Raw genomic sequence first — 27,646 nt, 5'->3', positions numbered from 1 at the left:
GGTTCGCCGCTGGGAGCGTCTGCGCAGAGGAACACGACTCTCGTTGGAAGAAAAACTTTTCTTTTCACTTGTGACAAGTAAAGGAGGCCGGGGTATCGTTTCCGAAGCTCTGCCGCCCCGAAGGGGGCCGTGGCCATTGCTATTATGTCCTGTTCGATTTCCTTTTTGTAGTCGTCCACACTCTGTCCCGGCTCCAGTCCAGCTCATCTGCAGCACGCTGTGCTACATTCCCGCATTCGGCACCGCCTGCGTGTAGTGGGACCGCCCAGGACTTGAGCTCCTAACCCTCACGGGCGGACGGAGGCGGAGTAGCAGGGGCGCCGCGAAAAGCTTTCGCTCTAGGGGTCGCACACCGGGAGGAGGGGCCTGTCCTGCGTCGCGTCAACTTTCTAGTCCCTTAAGGCGGGCAGCTCAGTTTCACCTCCTCGGTGGAGTCCTCTGGCCAAGGCCCCTGCGAACCCCCTACAGCCCGGCTTCGTGTCCTTCCAGGGGCACCGAGCACCCACAGCCGTTGTCGCCGTCGCTTAAAGGGAAGTCTAAGTTCCCCTTCAGGTTGGGGAACTGAGGCACGCACGGTCTTGGCACAGTCCTAGGGGCTGGGCAGGGTGTGAGGTGGCCGGTGGGAGCCCTGGTCTGGGAGCAGACTGCCCCGTGTGCTACTGTCGCCCCCCATCCCTCGTGGGTAAAACCACTCTCAACTTCGGGGGCTCCGGCCAACAGTCCACATCAAGGGCTCCCAACAGGCCTCTGGATGTGGGACAGCTGTCCTTAGTTCCAGGACCAAGGTGCCCAACTTGCTAGGAAATGGCAGAAGCCAATTAAGAAATTAAACCCCTCTAAGTTAAAAATAAATAAACACAAAGAGGAATTTACATACCTACATCGAAATGTGCATAGCACACATGGAACGATGCACAGGAACTGTGACCAGTGGCATTTCCAGGGCAGAATGAAGAGAGCCGAGAACCAAGAAGCCCCTCTCCCCCTTGTCTTTGTTTTTTTTTTTTTTTTTACCATGTGCACGTATTTCTTTTTCAATTAAAAAATATAATGGAGGACAGGAGTGGTCTCTCAGCAGATACAGCAGCAGCAGCCATGGAAAAACCACCTGAGCCATCACTTTTGCTTTAAGCCAGCAAGCATTTATTGACTCTCTGCTATGTGCCCAGCGCTGTTTTATGACTTATTTTATTATTTATATTTTTTATAAAATAATAATATGCTATCCCTTATCCCTGACAAGAGCCAGTGGAAAACCAATTGAGTTTTTATTGAATTGTTTTCCGAGGAGTAAGGATGAGTTATAAACAGAACACAGCTTCAGGGCAAAACAGGTGGAGTGGATTTCCAGTGTGCCAAGGGTTTTCAGCCGAGGTGCCCAAGAGCCGAGAGAAAGTGCCTCCGGGACACCACAAAAAGCTGCCTACGGTGGCTGCTCCATATTGTTAACCACGCAGGTTGACAGTTACAGAGCACAGAAAACAGACATTAAAAGAGGCCACCTTTTCTGGAGGTCTGTGCGCCAAGAATAGAACCCCATGCTTAGCTCCCAGGTCTTCATTGAGACGTGCAGAGTAGCTATTTTTAGCATGGAAGTCCAGAAAGGACACCACTTGGCTGGGGTCACTCAAGTGGCTGGTGCTATTTAGGGATTCGAATCTGGGGCTGTCTGACTCCATGGCCTGTACTTTTTCTGAAGTCCTTCTCTGTTCTTTTTCTCTCTATAAATGGATAAGACAAGCAATTTGGAAAGGAACGAAAGCTGGCCAAAGGAAGGATTGCTATTTTTGTACAATGTGTCTCTGTTTAAAATGTACACACTTTTATACTAATTTATTGCCCCAGCAAATCTTGGGGGGGGAGGGGGTGCTGTGAAGAGACTAATCTGCATTTTGTCTTTGAGAAAACTGAAGCTCAGAGAACATAAGGGCTTGCTGTGGCCCCACACCCCATCAAACGGGGGTGTCCAGACCAGTCCCAGGTTATCTTGCTCCTGAGTGTGCGTTCCTGCTGTAGTTTTAAATTTTCTGAACACCTCCTCTGAATGTTGAGAATTTAAAGACTAGACCAAGCCTGCACTCAAGGAGTTTGTAGACACCTAAAGCTGGATTGGAAGGAGGCTCTAAATCATCAGATCCAACCTCACACCCACACCACAGCCCCTCCACAAAAGTCTTAATGGAGGTGGAATGAGGCAGAATCTGCTTCCCTGAAACTACCTATCATGCAGTCTCAAAGATGAGGACCAGTGTTCAAAGGAGTTGAGAACTGTCACTGAAACATGAGTCAAAAGTGCAGGTCAGAGCACCCACTCCATCACTAACTACATTCCCTCACCGTCTGCAACCTATGAAATGGGGATGAGCACTTCATCGGGCCCTTATTGGTGTCAAATAAAGTCAAGTATGGGAAAGCACTTTGAGACAGGGGGACAGATCTAGTTCCATCTCAATTCTGTCACATGCTATTTATACAGCTTTGGGATGGGGTGACCATATATCTTGATTTGTCTGGGACAATCCCAGTTTATGCCTGCTGTCCTGGCATTGCTCTCCACACCCCGAGTTCCCAAGCCAAGAGGGAAGAGATTCATTTACTGGAATACATTTATTTATAAGCACCACTAAGAGCCAACCACTTGAGCAGGACATCTATTCCCTCAAAATAGTACAATCATTTACCTGATAGGTAGCGTGCAATGTGCTTGGCATAGATTTGTCATATAAACCTCATAACGACCCTATAAAGTAAGTTGTTCTAATGTAAAGGGACCAAGGGATAACACTTCCTGAGTGGGGAACAATTGAGAAATAAGACACAGGAATCAGTTAATGAATATTTACAATGTCAGTTTCATAACCAATACGTCTTTAGAGAGGGTGCTTTAGATCTGGAACCGAAAGTTTGGTTTTGGTTTACTAAATCCTGAACCCTAGAATTATTCAGACTCAGGTCTCAGCCAGCGCTAAACAAACAGAGGCCTCCCCTCAAGGCCCCAAAGTCACACAAACTAATGAGGCGCAAAGGTGGGGTTCAACCCAAAGATAAGCGCCAAAGCTCATTTTAAACCTCAAAACCCCTCAGCAAATAACCGGTCTTCTTTCAGAGGTCAATGTGAAGTGAGGGAAGCGGCTTAGTGATTGAGCAGCTGGCCAGGATTCCACCTCAGGCCTTTCGGTGTTCAACTGATGCTTTCACAGATGGGGAGCCTTCAGGGAATGTCCTGGAAATGAGACGGGCTGAGTGTCACCTCCTTGTGCAAGAACCCCACCACACCAGGCTTGAGTGGAGAAGGGAGGCGATAAGCTCGCAGAGGAAGAAAGGAGGGGACACCGCAGTCAGTCCCACTGATCTGTGAATGCCAGCGCCTAGCACAAGCTCTGCCGCAACGCTCCCTCCGCGCAGGGCGAGAGAATCCATCCACCCAGTGATGGCACAAATGAATGAAACTCCTGTGCCGGCCACAGGGGTCCACGGCGGGGCCAAGAGCCGGGCTTCCAACTGGCCAATCAACGCCTTCGCCCGCCCGCCCCGCCCCGATTCCCTCCGGCCGCGCGGAAATCCCGGAACCAGGGGAGCCAAGCGGCCTCGCCCAGTGCGCATGCTCCAGACTGGCGACGGCGCGGCGTCCAGGGAGCGGATCTGAAAGGGTGGTTGGGAGATGAAGCTGAGCCCCACCTGTCCTCCCCCACCTGCTTCCCCTGCAGAGTCGAAGCCTCATTGTGCCTAACATCGCCCCCACCACGACGCCCATACAGGGCGAGGGAAAAAGATTCCAATCGGAACCGATCCGAAGCGAGCGGCCGGAAGTGACGCATACGAGCGAGCGGAAGGACGGAGGCCCCTGCTTGTTGCCCTGGAAACCGAGCCCTCCCCCAGGCCCGAGTGCGTCAGCGGCCCCGAGCTCCGTGCGCGGGGGCAATGCACTTCGGTGGCGGGGTCCCGGCGAGGGCGCCCTGCGCGCCGAACGGGACCCCGAGCTTGCCTTGTGTGCCCTCAGCCCAGAATCGTGCACCAGACACCCGCCCCGTGCCGGGCATCGTAGTCACCGGCCCAGGGGAGAACTGGACCTGCGCGGATCCTCCTCCAACCCCGCCGGTCGCCCTCCTTGGAAGTCGTAGCCCGCCTACTCATCTGCTCGATTTTAAAGCCGCAGCTTTTCCCGACCGCAAAGCTAACCCACTGCTCTTTCCCCTTTTTTCCCTAAGCCATGCCCTTCCACGCTTGCTTGTGTTTTCTGTATCGTTTTGCAGATATTACGTTGCAATAGCATTCATTTCCGTCCTCCCAGGCAGCTGCTGCTCTGCGGTACAAGTGTGGGTGGTTGATGGTCTTTTTGCTTCTCTGCATTTCCTCCTTTAAAAAGCATACATACATAGATTTCGTGATGAAAAATCATTTTTTAAGAGCCCAGTCCTTTGTCCTCAAAGAGCTTGATACATTTGGAAACACTTTTTTCGGTTAACTTTTTTATATATAATTTCAAACTTAGGACACTGGCACGAATTGTAAGAAGAACTCGCATACACTCTATCCATATTTGCCAACTGCGTACATTTTCGCCTCCTTTGTTTTATAATGAGATAGATGATAGGTAGACAGACATACTAATTATGTACTTTATCGCTATTTTCCCCCTGTCCAGGATCACATGTTGCAATTAGTTTTCATATCTTTAATATCCTTATAACTGAAAGTTTCTCAGTCTTTTGTCTTTCGTGACTGTAATATGTTCGAAAAATACAGGCCAGCTATTTTGTAATAAAATATTCCTCAATTTGAGTTTGTCTCATGCTTTCTCATGAGTACATTCAGGTTATATATATTTTTTGCACAACACTACAGAAGTAATGAGCCCTTAGAGTGTCACCTCAGGAGGCACATGATGTTGGTTTGTATTGTGATGTTAACTTCGACCACTTTGCTAATGTGGGGTGGCCCGGTTTCTCCACTGTAAAGTTACTATTTTTCCTATTGTAATTACTAAGTAACGTGTGGGTTTTTTGAAGATACTTTGAGATTACATAAACAGCCTATTCTTTATCAAACTTTCACCAACAAATTTAGCATCCACAGATATCTCAAGAATGATTACCAAACAGCCTAGTATTAACTGTTATTTATTATTTACATTTCAAACAAGGCATGTTTTCTGGGAAATAACGTGTTCACCCAGCAGATAATAGGCAATCAGTAAATATCATTTACTATGTTAGGTTTCCTTTTACATAGATTAATAAAGAGGTTTCCTTTTTCACGGCGTATAATCAGAAGCACTAGGTTCATTTGCCATCCAGATGATTATTCTTCCCGCTAGCATCTACCTCAGTGCCTGTCATATATTAGCAATAAATTTTTTGAATTAACAAAGGATAACACACACACACCAAGAAACTATATTGAAAAGACTGAAAAATTATAAATATACTCAACTAATACTTAAGAGTTCTCACCAATGCATGGTATCACTTACAGAACAAGCAAGCTTGTAAAGATAAGTTATAATAGGTCCCACTTAAGAAAATCGGAGAGGGGGAGGTAGAGGAGGGTAAAGGGGGTCACATACATGGTGACGAAGGAGACATGACTTTGGATGGTGAGCACAAGGCAATATACAGATGATGCATTATAAAATTGTACACTCGAAACCTATATAATCTTATTAACCAATGTCACCCCAATACATTTAATAAAATTTTAAAAGTTAATTTAAAATACAAAAGAAAATTGGATTTTACATTCGGAAATAAAATTTATATTAAAAAAATTTCAAAACAATAATCCTGACATATGAGCAGCTGCAATTCCATGTGTGACCACCAGATGTCAGAAAAAGCTAAGTAGCTATTCCAGAAAAGCGAATATCCGCGACTGTTCTGAATTAGAATCTAATTATCTAATTGCCCCCCAAACCTTGGATCTTGTCACTTAGTCCAGAGAGCCTGCATCAATCAGTTCTGGGAAAATTCAGAGTAGACTGAAGCTAGGAAGGAATTCACAAAAGAGATTAGGCTAGTGGCTTAATTCTTGAATTGGGTGGTTTGAGAATTCAAATTATTACATCGTATATTTTATATGTTACATATAAAATAATATGTAATAATCCAATTGGAAATATATGTTGTATTTTACATATCAAGTTATTATAACAAATTATATTATTCTTTATACCTTTTGTGTATCTTAAATATTACAGCATTAAGGCTAATTTTCAAAAGGAAAGACATGCTACAGCTCTGCTACCTGCCAACTTAATATAGGATTTCTCTGAACTATTCAAATAACATTGATGAAGTGGACAGGTTTGGGGTCTTTCTTTAACCTCCATTATCCATACCTTTGCCATTTCTTTCCTTCTTTCTCTAAAACAAACAAAGAGGATGGATTCAGATCACTCAGAGAAACACAGTAGAATGGTGGTTACCAAGAAGCTGGGGGCGGGAGCAATGCAGAGCTGCTGATCAAAGGGTACAAACTTCCCATTAGATGAATAAGTTAGAGTACCCAGTGCACGGCGCGGTGATCACAGTCAAGGATACTGTGTTACGTACTTCAAAGTTGCTAGGAGACTAGATCTTAATGGTCTCACCACAAGAAAGAAATAGTAATTATGTGTTGTGAAGGAGGTGTTAGCTAACACTGTGGTTATCATACTGCAATATGTAAATACAAATCCACATGTCTATCTTAAACTTACACAATGTTATATATCAATTGTATCTCGATTTTAAAAAGAGGACTCATCAAACCGCAATGGTAATGGGACAAAACTAAATCATACGCCACCTGATAGGATGCAATAAAGGGTCACAGCATCACATCTGTGATATTCCTGCCTAAGATGCACGACCTGGGCTTAATCATGAAGAAATAACAATGTGGTCCCTAAAATAAATTAGAGATAGTCTACAAAAGAACTGACCTGTAACCTTCAAAAGCAAGCCTCAAGGTCATGCAAGTCAAGGAAAGATTAAGGATGAAAAATTGAAGAGATAGCAAGTAAAGGACATGCATGAATCCAGATTGGATCATTTTGCTAAAAAAAAAAAAGGAAAAAAGAAAGTAAAAGAAAATTACATATATATATATATATATATATCCATAATTGGAACAACTGGCGAAACACGAATGTAGCCTGGAGATCGGGCAGTACCGTGTTGATATTAACCCTCTGTCTTTCACGGCTGTGTTGCGCTTATGCAGGAGAAGGTGCCTGTCTGTGGAGAACACACAGCGAACTCTTTAGGACTGTCGGGGCATCAGGCTGACTGTTTACGCTAAAATTATTCAGGGAAATAAGTTATTTGTACTGTGCTTGAAACTTAAGTTTGCAGTTTTAAAATCATTAAAAGAAGAATTCCAAGGAAATACCAAGCAGTTCAAAAGACATGCCAGTTTCCTGGCCAGACGCACACACGCTGACAGAACGCTGGGGGTGTGGCCTTGACATGCATGTTTGTGGGAGCACAAGCACATTTGGGAAGCACCAGCCCCCCAGCCTGAGAGGAGGAGCAGCCTGTACGCGCGCGGACCAATTTCCTTACACCATCCTTTTTTCCATACCAGTTGCCTCGCTAAATTCAGCCTCCGCCCATCTCTGAAGTCTTTGTTTTCCATTCCTGCTGTTCAACTGGAGACCCTCCCTCTCCCATTTAAAAAAAAGTACCACTTTAACAAGAAAACTAAGAATCTCCTTGCTGCATGTCCCAAGTCGGCTCTGGGATACCTGCTCCATTCAGTGTCTGTCATGAAGGGAGGACTCCTGGAAGCCTCAACTGGTCCCGGGCCACGCTCTTGGTGTGTTATGGTCCCCTCTGCTTTGACTATTATTAAGACACAGCCCCAGGTTTTCGAAGCTGGGGCCTGGGGTGGGGGCTCTCGGGGGCCTCATCCCCTCACGATCCATAGGAAACCCGTTGCCCTACTTTGCTCAGCACAAAAACTGCCACATGTTTTCTTTCCTGTCTAGGTTCAAACACGGGAGCAGGGGACAGGCTCCAGCCTCTCCTAGGTGGTCTCTATGCACCCATACAACTCCCAAAGGACACTTCGGGGAGCCCAAGAAGGCCACCTTCCACAGGACCATACGAGGGCTTCAAACATTGCTTCCTGTGGTGGCACGCAGCTCTGAACATACTGAATGCCAACGAACTGTACTCTTCACATGGGTGACTTGTGTGTCATGTCACTTTATGGCTCAATAAAGTTTGAAGACACTACTAGTGCCTACTCGTCCAGCCTCACCCGCTGCTACCCCGCCCTCCTCAGGCCAGGGTTCCGCCTGGCTGAACTGCTAGTTTTTGAAACGTTTTCTTCCCACACCTCTGAGCATCCGCAGACACTGTTCCCTTTCTCTTCCCTGCTATGGCCACCGGGCAAATTTCCACTCATTCTTCAAATTTCAATCCAAGGCCTTCATCCTCTGTGAAGCCTCCCCTGACGTCTCAAGCAGAGGGAGTTCTCTGTCCTCAGGCTCCGCCAACGCCCTGTATCTCTCAGTGTCGGACGCTGCACCCGTGCTGAGATTGTGGCTGACAGTTCTCTCTCTGACCCGCTCACAGTTCTGCGGGTTTGCCCCCAAGCATGGGAAAAATTTCACTGGAAGGTTGCTATGCAAGTAAGAGGAGAAATGATCACGCTATGGCCCAGGAAAGCAGGCTGGGATCAGAAACCCTGGGCTGGCAAGGACGACATAAGGACCCCAGGGTCCTCAAGGGACCCAGCAGCATGCCGCAAAGATGATCACCATGAATGCGGACTTCACCTATTATTCTGTACGAACGCAGCTACCACTTGAGCCTCCACTGTGACGGACACCGTTCTAGGAACTATACCCACTGTCTCACTGTCGTAAGGGACTCGGTTCCCCACTGAAAATCCCAGTGTCCACGTGTTCTCTTCTGCAGGATTGATCTGCAGTGGGAGCACAGAACGCTCACTCCTGACCTTGGCCGAGGGCGGGAGTTAAACCCAGGAGGGGAATGGGCCTTAGTAGTAGCCCACATCAGGCATGATGGGACACGGGAGCAGGAGACAGGGTCCAGCCTCACAGTGGGACCCTCTCAGTTGGGAAAGGGGACAAAGAACTGGTGGCCTAGCAAACTAATAGACCACGTATATCTTGCCACCTCCCATCAACCTTCAAAATATGTCCCTGTGGGAGGCAACTAATGGCCTGGAAGATGTCCACCACCCCACCACCCCACCACCCCGCCAGAACCTGGGAATATGTGGGACTCCGTAGATGGGACTGAACTAAGGATCTCATGATGGAAGACAACCTGGACTATCCAGTATGGGCCCAAGGTCATCTCAAAGGGCCTTATGAAAGGAGACTCAGAGAAGGTGTAATGACAGCAGCAGAGGTCAGGGAGAGATGCGAGACACTGTCCTGCTGGCTTTGAAGATGAAAGGCCACCAGCCCAAAAATGCAGGTGCCTCTAGAAGCTGGAAAAAGAAGGGAATGGATTCTTCTTTGGACTCTCCAGAAGAAACACAGCCCCGTAGACACTCGATTTCAGGATTTCTGTCCTCTAGAATTTAAAATAAAAAATCTGTGTTGTTTCAATCGAGCACAAGCTGCCTTGTGCCCAAATAAAAGTGTGGAAATCGAGCTTGCGATTTTTCACAGCAGCAATGGTAAGGGAACACAACTCTCACTGATCAGATGGGGTCACCGAGGCTCACTGTAAGGCCCCCAGGTAGATGGGAGCGCGCTGGCCAACTCCCAAGCCCACATTCCCGTCCGGACTCCTCCAGGAGCATCTCTGGATCTCGGTGCCAGTTCAGGCCTCTGAGGGGGTGTCGACAGAGCAGGCCTGGACCAAGCCCAGACCTGCTCAGAGGCATGTGGCCACTCGGAAGCAGCTGTCTTCCCGTGGAGACATTCTGTCCTTGTAACAGCCTCTGTGCCCATCTGCAGTGGCTGTCGCCGCCACCAGGCTATGCTGCTGCTTTGTGGCCTGCCAGGGTCTGTATAGACGGGCTGCAGGGCGGGGTGCTGAACACCAGGTGGCATTGTTCCTGGCTGGAATTTCTACCTCAGGCTAAACCCCCAACCCCTCCAGGGCCACGCCGATACAGTTGAAAAAAATGAAAATAAACTCAAAACCAAACCCGCCGCTTTCTGCAGAACTTGGGCTCCATTATCAGATGCTGGACTTCAGCCTCTGAGAGCTCTTGTCAGTCCTGCTGCTGGTCGAGGTGGGTGATGTCAGCCCTGGGAACAGCGTGTACTGGAAATAAATTTCCTTTTAGAGGGACGTGTCTGAGGCAGAGCAGTCAGGAAAAAGTGGGTCAGCACTTGGCTTTTTTTTTTTTTTTTTTAAACAAGTACACTCATTTCCAGACTTTTATTTGGGCACAAGGCCAAGTGCACTTGGCCTTTTCAAGGCTCCGCCATCCTGCCCATGTTTCAGCTGGAGACCGTGGAAAATGACCTTGCACGTTGATTCAGGAGAGCGGGCTGGGAGGCCAGCACTTAAGGGGTGACTAGAGGCTGCGGTGGGCCGAACCCTCGTTCCCAACAGAAAGAGAGTCTGAGTGCTGTGTTCGTTTCCTTCTGCTGCCGTGACGAAGCACCACACGTTTAGAGGCATTAAACCACACAAATTTATTGTCCTACAGTTCTATAGAGTGGAAATACGGCAGGTTCCAGCAGACAATCCATTTTCCTGGCTTATTCGAGTCGTTGGCAGAATTCGGTTCCTTGCAGTTCTAAGACTAAGGCCCCCTTCCATGGCGGCTGTCAGCTGGGGCCCCCATCCAGCTTCCAGGGGCCGCCTTCCTCCGCCTTCAAAGCCGTTAACACCCGGGGAAGTCCCCCTCACATCGTCTCTCCTGCCTCTTTTTCTGTTGAAGCTGACTCTGTGCCCTTCTTCCTCTTCCTGTTTGAGGGGGTCCTGTGCTTACCCTGGGCCCACCTGGGCAATCTCCCCAGTTCAAGGTTGGTAACTTTATTACTGCTGTGAAGTCCCTTTTGCCATGTAAGGCAGCATATTCACGGGTCCTAGGGTTGGGGACATCTTTGGGGACTGCTGTCCAGCTCCCCACAGGGAGGAAGCAGGCCCCAGCTCTGGGGAGAAGAGCAGACTCAGTGACAAGACTATAGCCATCCTGTAGGGAGCCTGGGGTGAGCTGTACATACTGACTCGTGACCCTCACACAATCCTGTGCAGACACATCCAGGAGACCAGGCTCAGAGAAGGGACGACGTGCCCAGAGTCACAGAGCTGGTGAGGGACGGAACCGGTCTGCCGCATTTCAAAGACCAGAGGGGCACCGTGAGGCTACAGTTAGTAAACATTGATGTCAAGCCACGTCTGACTCACCCCGGAGCCCGCAGCGGGGCTGGTGCGCAGAATTAGTCAGCATCTCGTCACTGCTGTCTGGTGGCCTGCTCCCAGTCAGGCTCCCAGTCAGGCTCCACATGTGTCGCTCCCACTCTTTCTGCCCCTTTTCCTGGACACTGCCGGCCTCTGGCCTGAGCACCACACTCCTGCAAGCCCGCTTGCCTGCCCTGCACATCCATCTGGTGGGCGCGCCCTGGCTGAGTGTGGCCAGGCTTCTTCCACCAGCCTGGTACTCAGTCCCCTGAGGGCAGGGGGACCTCACCCGCCCCACAGTCCCAGCGCGGGCCGCAAGTGGGATGGTCCCCCCGAAACCATTTTAGGAAGTGACTGCTTTTCCTCCGCCCAGAGCCCTGGTTGTGTGCACCTGGTCTTGCTGATGTCCAGGCGGCAGTGGGGACCCCAGCGCCATCGTGAGCCAGAGCCGGGATGCTCCAGGTGTGGGGGTAGGGATGCTGGAGCCGAGCACCAGCTCCCAGTGCTGGCCTCAGTTTCCTATCTACACGACAGAGCTAACGACACCCACCTCGCAGCGAAGTTGGGAGGGTTCAGTCAGAGCAGGGCGTGGTTCACCATGATGACAATGTAAAGGCTGGCTGTTATTGTTACTATTTTTGAAGAGTTCAGTGTCAGAACTGTGTCTGAATCCCAGCTTGTCCACCTAGTAGCTGTGTGGCTTCGGGCACATGGCTTCACCTGGCTGAGCCTCCCTCCTCATCTGCAGTGTGAATATTAAATGCTTTAGGGCCTGAAGAGAGGCCAGTGTGACTTGCACGTAGTAGGTGCTCTTGACAGAGGCTGATTTTATCTCACTGCATGTACACTGACTAAGCCACTCTCACCTCTTCGATCAACTTAGTAAGCAATTCCTGGGGCCCTACTAAGCGCCGGGGCCGGTGCTGCACTGTGCTGTGCTGTATAGAACCAGGAGGCCTAATGAAACAGGCCCTGGCCTTGCCCCCAGGAAGAGGGGTGGGGACACTTGGTTAACTATGACGCCTTGGGACAGTGCTGCAGGGGAGTCTTAGCAGAGGCTCTTGGAGGGGCCAGAAAGGAAAGCCGAGGTGGCAGTGGTGGCCCCGGGTAGATGAAGAAGGGGATGGCTGAGGGAGGAGGCAGCAGAAGCAGAGCAGACAGCGTGCCTTCCTCCTCCCAGCCCTTGCGGGGGAAGACTTGCTCCTCTGGCGAGAGAGACCCCTAGACAGTGCTCGCTGCTCAGAGCTTTGTGGAGGGGTGACCGGGGCTGCAAGGAACAGAAAAATCCATCGACTGGCTCCGACAATCAGGACATTATGTCACATGACAAGAGATCGGGCAGGTCAGTTATTTTAGGGGCTCATCGGTGTCATGAAGAGTCCAGGGGCTGCCCATTCTTGTGCTTGGCTGCTCTCTGTGTCCAGTGTACCTCATGGCCGCAAGATGCTTGCAGCAGCTCCAGGCATCACACACTTATATATCAAACCCAGAAGCAGGAAAAGGAGCCTGCCCTATCTCATGCCTTTTTAAAATTGAGATATAATTCACATAAATAAAATTTACCACTGTAAAGTGTACAGGTCAGTAGTTTTTAATATCGAACCATCTCTAAGTGTACGGTTCGGTGGCAGTAAGTACACTCACGGTTGTGCAGCCACTGTCCCTCTCCAGAACTCTTTTCATCTTGCAAAACTGAAACTCCACACTCATTAAGCAGCAACTCTGAGACCCTTCTTCCTTAGCCCCTGGCCAACGCCACTCTGTCATTATGATTTTGACTACTCCAAGTCCCCCTCCCACTTTTAAAGACCCTGTGATCGCACTGGGCACACCCAATACCTTAGGAAACTGTCCCTGTGTTGGTGTCAGTTGAATGGCAACCCTCATTTAATCTGCAACCTTACTTCCCCTTTACCACATGACCTAACATAGTCCCAGGTTCCTGCGATTAGGCCATGGCATCTTTGGGAGCCATAATTCAGCCTACCGCACAGCGTGAGGGAGAAGAGGCACATAGTAGGCACCTCCAGGTTCTAGATAATCGTGCACGCTCTTCGAGCAGCGGGGGCTGCAGCCCTCCGAAGCCTGGGGCCAGGTGAATTTATACTCTTCTTTCACTCCAGAAATCAATCTACTTTTGTTGATGTTTCCTATAGATTTGGGAGAAAATGCTGAAAAAAGTCTATTTCTGTGGAAAACGCAGAGCTGAGCCAGAGCACGCTGTTCTCCCATCTCGATGACAAGGGCTTTTCTCCTTGAAAGGCACATCACTCAATCGTAAGAGGAGAGGTTTCCGAAAGCGGCCTGGCTGGATACGTTTCGTGTCCTCAACGCCGAACGTCTCTGGCGTGGTGGCCACGGCATTTGTCACTGGGCTGTTCACTAAAAAAAAATTTCTTCGTCAACCTTAAAGCCTTATTTTTCTGATCTCGACACAGATCCCTTGAAATAAACTAACTCTGGACGAGCCGTAAATTCCCTTCCCTGGGGCACTGTGAGTCTCAGTCGAGTGAATCACTCTTGTTCTCCAAACGTTTGCTGAGCACCTGTGGGCCAGGCCTGGTGCCAGGCACACGAGGAAGAAATGGTCCCTGCCCTCCAGAACTCAAGGGTGGCCCTGTATTTGTTAAATGCTTCGGGAAAGAAATGGGGATAAAATTCTCTCCTAAGCGCTGGATTTCAGGACACTTTCCCTCCCTCTGACCTGAAGTGATTCAGACCACGCCCATCTCCCTTCAGAATGAAAACGCCCAGCCCCAGCGTGCGCTCTGGTAAGGAGTTACGAGTGCTTTCTCTCAAACGTGACATGGGATAGGACAGCCTGAGGAACCTGCTGAGACACGACGGAGAGGCATTCGGTACACTGACTACCCAGGTTGACATTTCAGCCATATTTTTTATCGTAAAATGTACTGCAAGAAATCTGAAGATGAAGAAAAGAAGAACAATATTCCCTAAGTGCACCCCTGTAACAGTATCATGCCGGCGATCGGATGCATCTCCTTGTATTAGTCTAAGGAACAGGGAGCAACCGTCAAAAAGAGCAAGAAAAACGTTTCCTATGAAGCGCAGATAAGATGCAGGGCGCCGAAGTGCACGAGCAGGAGTGCAACACACAAAACACACCCGCACGTGGCGGATGCTGGAAAGGGAAAGGAAAACCCCAAACCGTGGGCCCGGGATCGTGGGGGCGCACGGAAAAAACCTTTTCTGTGTTTCTAAAACCTAGTTAGGGTAGTGTGGGCCTTATGCCTGCAGTTCAGAGAAGAGAGGGGACGAAGCCATGCGGTGTACTGGGGGCCAAGTTAAACGGAATGAAGTTCGTGGAAGAGCCAAAGAAAGATGCGCGAGTCCAGACTCAGCCACGTAGGAATCGTGGTCGGAAGAACCCAGTCCCAGGGGGGCGTGAGCCCTGGATCTGAATCTTCTGCCTCTTCGCTGGCACATGTCGCTGCGCAGGCTGCGACGTGTCAGAGCCTCAGCCTCCCCACCCATGTCACGGGGCAAAAGCGCTGGCAGGAGGACGGCCGCGGCTTTGCAGGCCGCACGGCGGGAGGGGGAGCGCGGCTGAGCACGGACCGGCCCGGCGCCCGGCCAGGGGTTCTCCACGACGGTCTCCTCACCCAGTACGCGGTACTGTCCCTTCACAGGTGAGGCAAGTGAGATCCCACCCAGCGAAGGAGTGTTCCCCAGGGAACGGCGGAGCATGAATGAAGGGCAGCAGAGGTGAGTGGTTCTGACAGGAGGTCAGGACCCAGACGGCACAACTGCATGAAAGGGCGTGAGCGCGGGTGGAAGTGAGGGCGACCTTCTCGCCACGAGACATGTTCGCCTCCTTTTGCTTTATAAAACAGCCGATACCTCGTTTTTGTGGTAGTTATTAAAGCCCCAGTAACACTCTGCACAGCGTTAGGTTCCTGTGAGACCCTGGTCACTACATTTGTAGCAACTGGACAATAAGTAACTTTGTTTTATGTGTATCTCTGTTTAAAGACACTTTAATATATATTGTTGCTTCCTTAATATTCCTAATATTGAATTCATGCAGAAACTCGAGATATCCATGGAAAACTATTTTCCCAAAGTTTTTTCAGACTTTTTCTAACCCAAATTTCCAGCTAACATGGTTACAATGCAACTTCGTAGCCTGCTTTCCATCTATCAAACCACTTCCCGTGTTGTTGCGAGTTATGTACAAATGTCATTTTCAAAACCGTTATGTAAAATTTCTATTTCTGACATTAATAGCCCACTCTCTCCTCTTATCAAAAAAAAGAAAGAAAAGAAAAAAGTAAAGAAAGAAAAGAGAAATCCAACCAGACCAATGACAGGAAGTAGTGGAGGGCGGACAGCAGATTTGGGACAAGTGTGCGCATCTCGCTTTTAATGACTATGCAATATCCCATCAGGGCTGTGTGCACTTAACCAAATGCCTATCATTGCATAGGCCAATTGTCCTCACTTTTACTGTCATAAACAGTTATGAACATCTTAATGCATATGCTTTTTCCAAATTTCAGGTGATTTCCTTAGAGACATTCCCATAGGCAGAGTTCCCGGATCAAAGGCAAAGGCCTTTCAAGGCCTGAGCTACATGCTGCCAGCCAGCTTTCCGATGTGTCAGTGCCCTCGGCACAGCCCCCACCGGGGATGAACGAGCGCCCTCTGCACAAGCCACCTTTGCTAAGAAACCACAGCTTTGTCTCCGCGCCCCTTATTACTCAGACTCACTGAAAACTGCCACAGGACCTGGCCAGCAGCTCGGGCCAGCATGCCCACGAGATTCCAGGCCGAGGTGGAGGCCCGCCCGCGGCACTCCCACAGCGTTCTAAGTTTCTTTCAGGCCACCACACGAGAAGACAGAGAAACCTGTGGCCACGGGTGCTGAGATGGCCCTTCTCTGATTCTAAGGGGGTGACGATGCCTTCTCTGCTTCTGATTGGTTTTTCCCGAATGAGCCCACTTTGTCGGCTGTAGTTATGTGAACATTTGCTTGCTGCTTGAAATTAAGGCAAAGGAGTCCCAAAAGACTTCTCTCAAAATAATAATAGTAATGTAATAATAATAATTATTTTGCTCAAAAGTTCTCTAAAAAAATACAAAGCAAGGATTCCCCTAAGGGCTAAACATCTTGTCATGTAAGAAATGTAAACTTGACTGGTGTGCGTTCCAGCACATTCTACACAAACCGCTCTAACCTGAAACGCACCCGACATCTTTGTGGGCCCCGCTGGATCTCGCTCAGCAATTCCTGTGGGATGCGGCCTCACTCCAGGCTGTAGGTTCCCAGCCTGTAAAAAGACACAGGTAGGCCCTCAGATGGTCCCTTTTTCCATCCCAGATGAGAAAGGATCTGATTGAGGTGGTTGGTTCCTAACTGGGTAACAATATCATTTGTCACCCAAGCCAGGACACTTCTGAAAGCAAAAGGGGAATTTGTTGATAGTTACGCTGGGTCACCAGGACCTTCTGTGCAAACCAGACCGATGTGCACTCAGCTGCCTCATCATGGCAAAATTCCTGAGTGTTTGGATGGACAGACACTTACTGTGTGCTTTGTGCTCTCACACTGGCTGCTAAGTGTTTTTCATTTATGGCCAGGGTTTGGGGGGCCCGGGGGGCCAAAGCACCTTGCCTGATGCCACACAGACCAGCACTCTCCCGAATGAGCAATAGCGACAAGTGCTCCAGGAGGTCACTGGCAGAGTCAGAGAGAGCAGGGCTGGACAAGGGTTCGGAGGAGATTGGGTCCTTGAGGCATCAGACAGGAAGCAGGTCCCAGAGTCTGAGGGTGAGCTCTCTGCAAATGCCTTCCACCTGGGCAGAGGTCAATTCCCAAGCTGGGCGGCTGATCGGTGAAGAGAAAGCACCACATGATCTTCACTGCAGAACCTGGGCGCAGAGGCGCAGCAACCCTCAGGGCTCTGAGCCAGACAGACCCCGGGCCGGGCCCCACACCCACCACCCCACTGCCACCCACCCACTGTGCTGGCTCTGGGTTCCCAGCCTGCCATTACTGACCCAGACCCAGAAAAGTGCCGGGTTCTGATTAGGAACACAAGGTTTTCACTGTAACAGTCTCAGTTGCGGAGAAACACAATAGGGCTGTGAGTGACAGAGGAGACTTTTAGCAGGCACTGCCCAGAGAGGCGTCTGGCCATGTGGGCAACACATGAGTGCCTAGGGACCTAAGCTCCCCAATTATCTCTGAGCCTAATCACTGATGAGCAGAATTGGTTTGTGAATCAAAAGCTAAATTCTGTTAGCCCCAGGGCGTGGATTCATGGGGATAATGGTACAACCTCTACATCAAAGCCAGATCTCGAACCCCTTCCCATCTCCTCCCCACCCTCCCACACCAGAATTTGGGCCCTGGCCACTTCCTCTTTGCCCTTCTCTCTCCAATATCCTTGTCACTAACCCAGATGGCGCTGAGCAGCGTGATCTCTGGTTTGATGGCCTGCCTGGGTTCACTTCACACCCCACCTCCGTGAACTGCTCAGCGGGTCCGGAAGGGTCCACAGGGGTCCACGCCGGGAGGAGGCGCTAGCACCCCCATGTGAGCAGGACCATGGGTGTGCGCACCAGGCCTTTCCTCTTCCTTTTATACATCTGCTTTTTCTCATTTTTTTCCTATACTCAAAACCTGTTGCTTTGGTAACAAACACACACATTTGCGAGGAGGAGGAGGACGCGTGCCAGGTTAGCATCCATCTCGTCGGTGAAACTCCCTCAACTCCTCTAAGCTGTCTTGGTCTCTTCCTCTGCCAGGGCCTGAACGCTTTCTTCAGGACACTGACCACAGCTGGTGACCCTGCACACATTTGTCAGTACTTGGACTGCGTCTCTCACCCCGACTGGCTCTGTGAGAGGAGACACAGTGCCTTCTGTTTTAAACCAGCTTCACTGTAATATGATTTCATGCAATAAAAGGCACTGTTTTAAGTGTAGGTCATGAGTTTTGACAAACATCTACACCCTTGTAACTGTCGCAATCAAGATAGAGAGCGCTTCCACCAGGCCCCTGGCGCAGCCCCGTCCCCCAGGAAGGCACCCAAGGATCTGCCTTCCGTCACCTCGGATGAGCTCTGTCTGATGCAGGATTTCACATAAGCGGAGTCAGGCAGGACACGCTCTCGGGTCTGGCTTCTCTAACTTGGCAGGACGCTTGATTCCGGCCACGTCGCTGCATACATTCGCAGCTCCTTCTTCACTGCCAGGCCCACTGCAGGGACGGGCTGGTGTGTTACACAGCCCGCCGGTTCGTGGGCATTCGGGCTGTTTCCATTTTAGTCATTGTGAATAAAGCTGACACAAACATTTGGGGACAATCTTCTGTGCCACAAGCATTTGTTTTGGTGAGTAAACATCAGGAGTGAAACTGCTAGGCCACACGTAAACACATACTGAACTTTTAACAACCGCCAACCTGCTCTCTGAAGTTGCCTGCACCATGCAACGTCACCAGCAGCAGCGTATGAGAGCTGCAGAGGCTGCACGAACACCTAAGGCGGGTCCCACTCGACCCTGCCTCTGGCCAAGGGCACATCCCCAGCTACCAGCCCAGTGACGCCCAGCCGGGGCCCAATGCATGACTGCAGAATGCGGGGCGAGTGCTCTCAGCTTCGGTTACCTTGTTCTCGTTTCCAAATCAATGTTCATCCCACTTTCATTTCTCTGGATGGTTTTTAAAATCTTTTGTTATTTTAAATAATTATACAAATCACGCGTGGTCAGGGCAAAGAAATGAATGAAAAGTCATTTTAAAATGACCCTTTAATCTCTCCACCCAGAGATCCATGTCCCGGCCTCGGCGCTGGGAAAATGAAGATGAATGAAAGACGCTCCCTGTCTTCACAGGCTCTGCAGGCCACAGGGGCTCCAGCTGCGCAGACGAGGCCCACGCTGCAGGCAGGCCCGGGGTGGGCTGGCGGGGCAGAGCGATGCAGGGGAAACGGTGAGGCGAGCCTTCAGGGAGGAGCGAAGGCATGAAGGGACACATGGGGTGCCAGGCCAGAAGTGGGCCGCACGGGGCACTGGGAGTTCCCAACCACCACGGTCAACGAAAAGGACACGAGACCCAGCTGGTTCCACCGCTACTCAAACGCCAGGGGCCTCACCGCAACGGTGGAGCAGCAGCCCAGAATGGAGGCTGTGGATTTGCTGTCATTTTCCTTGGGTTTTCATGCTGGGGACAATCTCCTCAGAAACTTAAAGCCACCTTTGCTGACTCCTCCTCCTCCTGTCCCCAGGTGTGGAATAACCTGGCAGGCTAACTCCTCAGACCACCCCTCTGCAGTTACTGTCCTTCCTCACTCCCTGCCCTCCCTGTCTCGGGCCCCCACGTGCCTCCATCCGGGGCTGACACGTTTCTCTCCCCAGCCCTGCAGTCTCCCCTCGCGCCAAGCTCGGTGTCCCCAGCATAGCTTCCCTTCCTTTCCACCTGCCTGTCTCCCAGCTACCTTGGACTTCCCGTGCCCCAAAGGGAACTCTTTTTTTTCCAAAGGAACGCTTGACACGCCTGACTTTCTAACCTGTTCCTTTTCCATTCTCCCCATCCAGAAATGGGTACATCTGCTCCAACTCACAACCAAGGAGCCATTCTTGATTCTTTTTTCCCTCCTCACTCGCTTCGAATCCTTCACTAAATTCTGATTTCACCATCTAAATGCTTTCCAAACCCTTCCGAGGTTTCTCTACATCTGATGCTACGTCGCCATTCAGAAGCATCATCAATTCTTGCCTGACCTGCCACCTAACTGTTGTCCTGCTTCCATGCTTACCACGCCCCCAACTTAGAACCACATATCGGCAGTGACATTTTTGGGGAAATAGGAAAATTCATCCTGAAATTCATATGGAATCTCAAGGGACCCTGAATAACCAAAACAATCTTAATAAAGAAGAGTAAAGCTGGAGATCTCATACTTCCTCACTTATAAACTTACCACAAAGCTGCAAGAGTCACAACAGAGTGGTACTGGCATAAAGACAGATGTACAGACCAATGGACTAGAATATGAAGCCCAGAAATACACTCTTGACAATGGTGCCAAGACCCCTCAGTGGCAAAAGGACATTCTCTTCAACAAATGGGAGTTGGGAAAACTGAATATCCACCTGCAAAAGAATGAAGCTGGCCTCATACTACACACAAAAATTAACTCAGAATGGATCTAAGACCTAAAATAAGAACTAAAACTATAAAACTCTTAGAAAAAAACACATGAAAAGCTTCATGGCATTGTATTTGGCAATGATTTCCTGGACATAACACCAAAAGCAGAGGCGACAAGAGAAAACCATAGACATGTCGGACTACGCTAAACTTAAAAACGTGTGTGCATCAAAGGACGCTATCAACAGAGTGAAAGGCAAAGCATGGAACAGGAGAAAATTTACGCAAATCATGGATCTGAGAAGTTGATATCTAGAATAAAGAACTTCTACAAGTTAACTACAAAGAAAACCCCAAACAAATGATTAAAAAGTGAGCAAAGGACTTAAATAGCATTTCTCTAAAAAAGATAAACAAATGGCCAATCAGCCTGTGAAACTACGTTCAACCTCACTAATCATCACAGAAATGCAAACCCAAACACAATGAGATATCACTTTATACCCATTAGGACGGACATTATCAAAAAATAGAACGTAAGTGTTGCCAAGGATGTGAAGAAACTGGAACCCTCATACTGCTGGCTGGAATGTTAAAATGGCGCAGCCACTGTAGAAAAACTTCCTTAAAAAATTAAACACAGAATTACCATATGATGAAACCAGTTCACTTCCGGGTCTCTGCCCAGAAGACCGGAAAGCAGGGACTTGGATATTTGCACACCCGTGTTCATACCAGTGTTAGTCACAACAGTCAAAAGGTGGAAGCAACCCAAGTTAGTTGGATGGATGGATGGATGGATGGATGGACGGATGGACGGACGGACGGATGAACGGACGGACAAAATGAGGTCCAGCCATACAATGGAATATTATTCAGCCATAAAAAGGAAATTATGACAGATGCTATAACATGGATGAGCCTTGAGAACATTATGTTAAGTGAAATAAACCAGTCACAAAAGGACAAATAATGTATGATTCCACCCATGTGAGGTACCTAGTCAAGTTCATAGGGACAAAAGTAGAAAGGCTGCTGAGAGCTGGAGCGGGACAGAGAGAGGAGTTAGTGTTTACACAGTTTCAGTTTGGGAACAGAAAAACGCTCCGGAGATGGGTGGTGGTGATGGTTGTGCAACGATGTGAATGTACTTAATGCCACTGAACCATATACTTAAAAACGGTTTAAAAAGTAAATTTCATGTTGCATATGGGTTGCAATGATGAAAAAACCTTTTTAAAATCATATTATCAGCTCTTGTCATTTTCCTATTGAAATCTCTCCAGTGACTTCTCACTATCCCATCCTGGACCACAAGGATCTGTAGTGTCTAGCTCCTGCCAACTTCTCCCCTTGGCCTAGATGGTTCCACCCCCATCCCCCCACACGACAGTCCCGCACGCCCCCACACGAATGTCTACAGCAGCACTGCAAGCCACCTACCTATTGACAGCCATCACAATGGTGGGCTCTGGTTTCTCCCTCATTATCCTGCATTCAGGCTATTATCTGTAATGACAGCCTGGCAGAATTGTATTTAACAATTTGTATAATTACACTCTACCAAGCTAAATCATCATTATTATCATTATTAAATATTTATTAAGCACTTCTAGCAATGCAAAGCTAATAAGATGTAGCCTCGGCTTTTAAAAAATCTTCCTAATTCCACTCCAAATTCATCTCAAGTTAGGGTATTCCTCCTTGGGGAAGAAACAGGGCACTTCATGCGCATGAGCTCACCTAAGCTGCTCAGTGTTGCCGGGACGCAGATGCTACTCCCTGCTTTTACAGATGTAGAGACTGAGACTCGGACTGGGGAACCGGGCATGTAGCCAGGTCAGGTTCAAACTTAGGTCCTTGACCACCCCCTCGCGCGATGTGATGGCCTGGCTCACTGCCATGGGCCACCTGTGTGTGTGATGGCCTGCTCACTCTGACAGGCTACCTGTGTGTGATGGCTTGACTCACTGCCACGGACTACCTGTGTGTGTGCATGTTTAATTTACACTTTCCATGCTACACTGTGCTAGCCCGGTGGGAGAAACTCATGAGTAATCAGATCACCCTAAAATAATGTCCTAAGTCAGGGGCCGTAAACTCAAATGTTCGCAGGAGCCATGTGGGTAGGGGAAATGGGTAAAGCAGACAGGTGAGTGATAGAGAGTGTTGGGGCCTGTGGCAAACCTGAGAGCACATGATGTCTAGAGACCCAGTTCTGCCAGGAGGCCACGTGGGATCAGCGACGTCTCACTGTTCCACTCAAGTTAGATTTATATGTGATAGCTCCAAAAATTTAAATGTTGGCAACTCTGGCAGATACTGGTTATCTAACCTACAACCATTCCCTGCCTTAAACCTCAACTCCCACCCCAAATCAGTTTCTGTCAGTAGGGATGACACCCTTTGATCTCAGGAAGACAGCCCCAGGGAATAAACCTTAACTGGTACGAAGCAGCCCCAGTAGTCTCATTCCCTCTGGCCAGTGACTGGTCTCAGGCCAAGCTGGCGAGTGACCCAATTCCGACAAGCGAGAGTAAAGGGAAGACTGCCAAGGGGATCGTCTCTTCTCAGTGAGGAGACCTTGAGGTCTGAAGAGGAAAGAGCCTTTGCCTCCCGCTCTTCCCGAGCTTCCTGTCTAACACAGTCAGCAAGTCCAGGACCGAAGCAGCCTTTCTGGAACCATGAGGCAACAAGTATGACGGAAGAACCAAAATCCAACATGTCAAGAATGACAGAGCAGAAAGAAGAAAAGAGCCAGGGTCCTTGACATCCTTGCTTCATGAGCTTCAGATGTGGTCATGGCTACTTGGTACAAAAGCCCATCAAGCAAGCACTGGGTGGCACCAGAGGGGAGCTGCAAAGAGACCAACTGGCTCCGCAAATAGGGGGTCCTCCCACTTGCTGATTAAAGGCCTCCTGTGCAGGTGCCCCTTAGCGAGCATTCACACTCACATGCCCTTACATCTCTCCCAATCTGGAAAGTTCACCCACAAACCCCTTCCCTTTTGGTCTTTAAGTCTCCAATCTTGTTCTTTCCAAGTCCGCGGGCCATCAGCCATCCTGTTACGCTACCGCCACTGACCTGGGGCAGATCCCGCGCCTCCGGCTTCTCCCCTCTACCTCTCTCTCTCTCTCGGGCATCGACTGAAGCTCGATGCCTTCTGCCTGGCGTCAGCACATCAGCACGGCAATCTATTAACTGGGTCTGCCTTTTTCTTCTTCGCTCTTCTGCCCAGAGAATCCCATGAAGCCATAACTGTAGGGAGCGGGCAAGGAAGGGAGGAAGTGGGCAAAGGTGCCATGGGCGTCTGAGCCACCTGCTCATGTTACTTACTTGTGCTCCTGCGCAAGGCTATCATTGTATTCAACTTCCTCTTGATAGTGTCACACCCAACCAAGGTCACACATTCATCTGGGGTCTCATGGTCTGGCATTTGGTTTCTACCAATGTCCAGTGGAAAATCTGAAGCTGTTGTTCAAATGGACAGTTGTTACTTGCAGAAGATACACCTTCAGCCCATGACTCCACTGTGGGGATTTGCCAGGACTCCTTTCTACAGTGCTATCTACCCCAGACACCTCGCCCTGGTTCTGCGGGCTTACTGGGTGAATGGGTCAGAGCAGCACACTCAGGTGCAGTTCATGTAGTCTCTAAAAGCCAAAGGGGGCCACCAGTGTGCGACCCTCCAAATCTCTCTCCACCAGCTTAGCTCAGCATACCACACCCAGTTGCTGGAGCCACACACGGAACCCAGAATCTGTAATAAGTCAGCTACGTTTATCAATTGAGCCCAATCCAATCGTATGCTGACATTAGAATCCACTCCCCAAGTTCTAAAGATAAAAGTGCATGAATATCCATCCCAGTTCTCAGTGTTTAAACGTCTCCTAAATTGAGCTTTGCAGTTGTTTCCCCAAGACCTGCTGGGATCTGACTCCGATTATGGGCTGGAGCTAATGCGGAGCGAGTCTTAGAAGACTCAACATCTTCTTGCCAGGTAAGCACCCAAGTGAGCTCATTAAAGGACTTCAAGCAGGCAAAGACTAATGTCAGAAAGGCAGGGAGCCATTTCCACTGACAGAGGATCAGATGGATGGGGCGGGGGGTAAAGTTCTCGATTTGCCTGTATCCTCCCGATCACCCCAATTCTCAGGACCCCACTCTTCATAATCAATAGCCTAACTTCACAGAAAAGACCTAGTGAAGCTGACTTCAATTTACCTTGTAATCAGGTATCCAGTAGGATCACAGGTAGGTCTGACCTTTAGCCCTATCTGCCCCAAGGTTACCAATAGTAAGGAATCATTTAGGGCCTGCACAGATGCCTTCCTCCTCTGTTCTTTCCTAATCTTAACCCACCCTGCTCCCAAACATGCTAAAAAAGAAAGACAAACCTTACAAAAATCAATAATCAGCTAAAGAAGCAAACATCTAAAAACTTTAAAACATGTCAACAATACAGCTTGCTTCTTGTGTGGACCAACAGAGGCGGCTGTGCAGTTGGCATTCACTGAATAGTTTCTTGCTCTTGTAAATATCGAGGGCTTTCTCAATTATGGAGGAATCCTGAGGCTGAAGCAGCACCTTCTGCCTCCACTCTGCACAGGCCATGGCACCACTTAGTCCGTCCCCGCTTCGCAGCAGGTGAGCTTTTAAGTTGGATCCACTCCCTTTTGGCTCTCCGCTGCTCTCAGAACGAGCGCCAAACTTCTTAGCTGCGTGCCCGAGTGGGTCCCACATACCTTGCTGACCACATCTCCTGCCTCATTAAGCTCCAGCCACATTGGCCTTTTGGTTCCTCCAACCTGCATCTTCCCCCCTAGACTGTCCCGCTCAGAATTCTCCCCTTGTCCAGCCTGAGTGGCTGGCTCCTTTCTTCAGATCAGAGCTTAAATATCACTTCCCAGAGGTTACACTACCATTCTTGTCGGTTTCTTCATAGCACTCACAATAGACCTCCTCATTTATGTCACCCTTGTACGTGAAAGCAAGCTCTACGAGAGCTTTAGCTGTCTCGCTCACTTGACTGCACCTTTGTCCCAAGCAGGGCCTGACACTATTTCGTGCTATCATTTGGGCCAAGGCCTGAGGTCACGATGGTGAAAATGGCACCATCCTTGCATTCTGGGCCTTCGCTTTCTAGTGACGAAGCACACAGCAGGTGCTGATTCCTAAGTCCTCATGACGGAAGGTAGATGTGAAAAGACATTTCTAGTACCACAAACACCAGTAACCATAGCATCCGCCATATCTGGCCTTAGGTCCCCCCCTCCGGGAGACCGAAGGGCAGTCATTTTCAGAACCTGCTAAATTACCTAAGCGATGGACAGAATTGATATTTGAGAGGTTATTCAAAGATATACTTTGAATTTTCCAAACTCTTCTCACATGGACTTTTAATCAGTTGATTTGGGGTGACAAGTCCTTGCAGCAGGCACACTGAGACTTCATGCACTAATTTAGGCTTCTGCAGAGTGCTTTACAGCTTACTGACCTGAGGGACGCAGTGCTGGATGGAATATCACTGACAGGACAGGGAACTTTGATCTTCAGATGCCAGCCACTTTCATACCTCGCAACAACCTGAGACAGGCATGACTGGCCCCATCTTTGCAAATGAGGAAACATTGGTTCAGAGAGAACACCTGCTTTGCCTGGGGTCACACAGCTAATAGTAGGAGAGTCCTCATATTTGACCTCTTGACAGTATGCAATCCAGTTGGTCAGTTTCTCCTTCCAGAAAAACTTTCAATTGCCTTCATGGATACCTAATCTCCTCTTACTCAATAGCCACTTCTTCCCAGTCTCCTTTGCTGGATTTTCCCTTTTTTCTTTGTCTCGAAATACTGCAGTACCCCAGGATGTGGTCCTTAGATATTTTTACTCTACCTACCTTTTCCTTCTAGATGCATTCACCCAGGCCCATGGTTTTTAACTAGCGTCTAGACAATGGCAGCTTCTAAATTCACTGCTCCAGGATGGACTATCCACTTGTTCACTCAACCTGCCACTAGTGTTCGATATGCAACTGAAACTTAACTTGCTCCAAACCAAACCCTCCCTGGTTTGCTCCTCCAGCAGCGGTCCCTATCTCAGTGGATGGCACCACCATTCACTCACTAATACTTCACATTAGCAAGTCCTGCTGGCTGCCTTCACATGACATCCAAGTCCTACCACCTTGCACCACCTCCACTCCTCTAGCCGGCCACCATCTCTCAGCCCCAGTAACAGCCTCCCGAGGCATCCGCCTGCTTGCATTCTTGCCCTCTGTCTACTCACATACGGCAACTTGAGTAGGTCACACTTACTCCTCCTAGGGCCCCTTGATTCATTCAGAAAGAATTCCACAGTGCGCAAGGCCCCACCTGGCCTGGCCCCCCACTACTTCCTACCATTTTTTTTCCCTAGCTCATTTAACTTTAGTCACAGTAGCATCCCACTTACCATCACCCACCTGGTCTCTTTGCTTCCACCTGTAGACCTCTCTACTCTTACCACCTCTTCTCCCACCACCCAATCTAGTCACAATCAGCTGCCACAGAGCTTTTAAAACTTAAGACATCTCATCACCCCCCTGATCTTTCAAACTCTTCCCATTTCTCTTGGAATAAAAACTAACGCGCATATCCTCATCGGTCATTTTGAGCTTTCCTGAAAGGACTGCCTCAAGGCCTTTGCATTTTGTCGTTCCTTCTGCCAGGGAAGCGCTTCCTCAGACGTCGGGGCTTGCTCCCTCTCTTCGCCGCCCAGCCTTCTTCCCCATCACCCCGGTTAAAACAGTAACCCCGTTTCTATTTTCTTACGCTGCTTTATTTTACTTCACGATACTCATCAGTATTGTCTGCTCGTTTGTTTTGTCTCCCCTCCAGAACGCCGGCTTCCGGAAAGCGTTCTTTTTGTTCACTGCTGCATTCTCAATCCTAGCAGAGTGAAGGCACCGAATACACACTGAGTGCAAGAACCGAGTGTGAGACCTTCCCTCACCTCCCCTCGGCAGCGCCCGCCCTCCCCTGGGTTCCCGCCGCCATCCCGCCCGGTGACATGCGCCCCACCCGTCCACCTGGGCGCCCCAGCGTTCCCGCGGCTCCCCGGGCGGCGGGCCCCTTCCGCTGCCCTGGCGCGCCGTGGAATCCTTCCGCGCAGGCTCGGGGCGCGGGGCACCACGGGGCTTGTAGTCTGCCCCCGGAAGGGCGGCTG

At 49.4% G+C, this 27,646-nt stretch overlaps 1 long non-coding RNA gene across 17 annotated transcripts; it reads right to left on the bottom strand.

Annotated features, from left to right (window-relative positions):
- Positions 1-2,455: 2,455 nt before the first annotated feature.
- On the bottom strand, positions 2,456-27,646 carry LOC105307746. 17 transcript variants are annotated; one of them, XR_002777799.1, is made up of 4 exons: positions 21,886-27,491; positions 16,523-16,615; positions 4,261-4,356; positions 2,456-3,223 (listed from the first exon to the last, which is right to left on the bottom strand). It is a non-coding gene; the product is annotated as an uncharacterized LOC105307746 (long non-coding RNA). The 17 variants fall into 17 exon arrangements; XR_002777797.1 differs by lacking the exons at positions 2,456-3,223; positions 4,261-4,356 and adding an exon at positions 10,594-13,699 and having other exon boundaries at positions 21,886-21,964; positions 23,528-27,491; XR_002777802.1 differs by lacking the exons at positions 2,456-3,223; positions 4,261-4,356 and adding an exon at positions 10,594-13,699 and having other exon boundaries at positions 21,886-21,951; positions 23,528-27,491.

Source organism: Pteropus vampyrus, unplaced genomic scaffold, assembly GCF_000151845.1.
Source record: "Pteropus vampyrus isolate Shadow unplaced genomic scaffold, Pvam_2.0 Scaffold514, whole genome shotgun sequence".
NCBI lineage: Eukaryota > Metazoa > Chordata > Mammalia > Chiroptera > Pteropodidae > Pteropus > Pteropus vampyrus.
The sequence above is the reverse complement of the archived record's forward strand: the minus strand, read 5'-3'. Positions and strand labels throughout refer to the sequence as shown.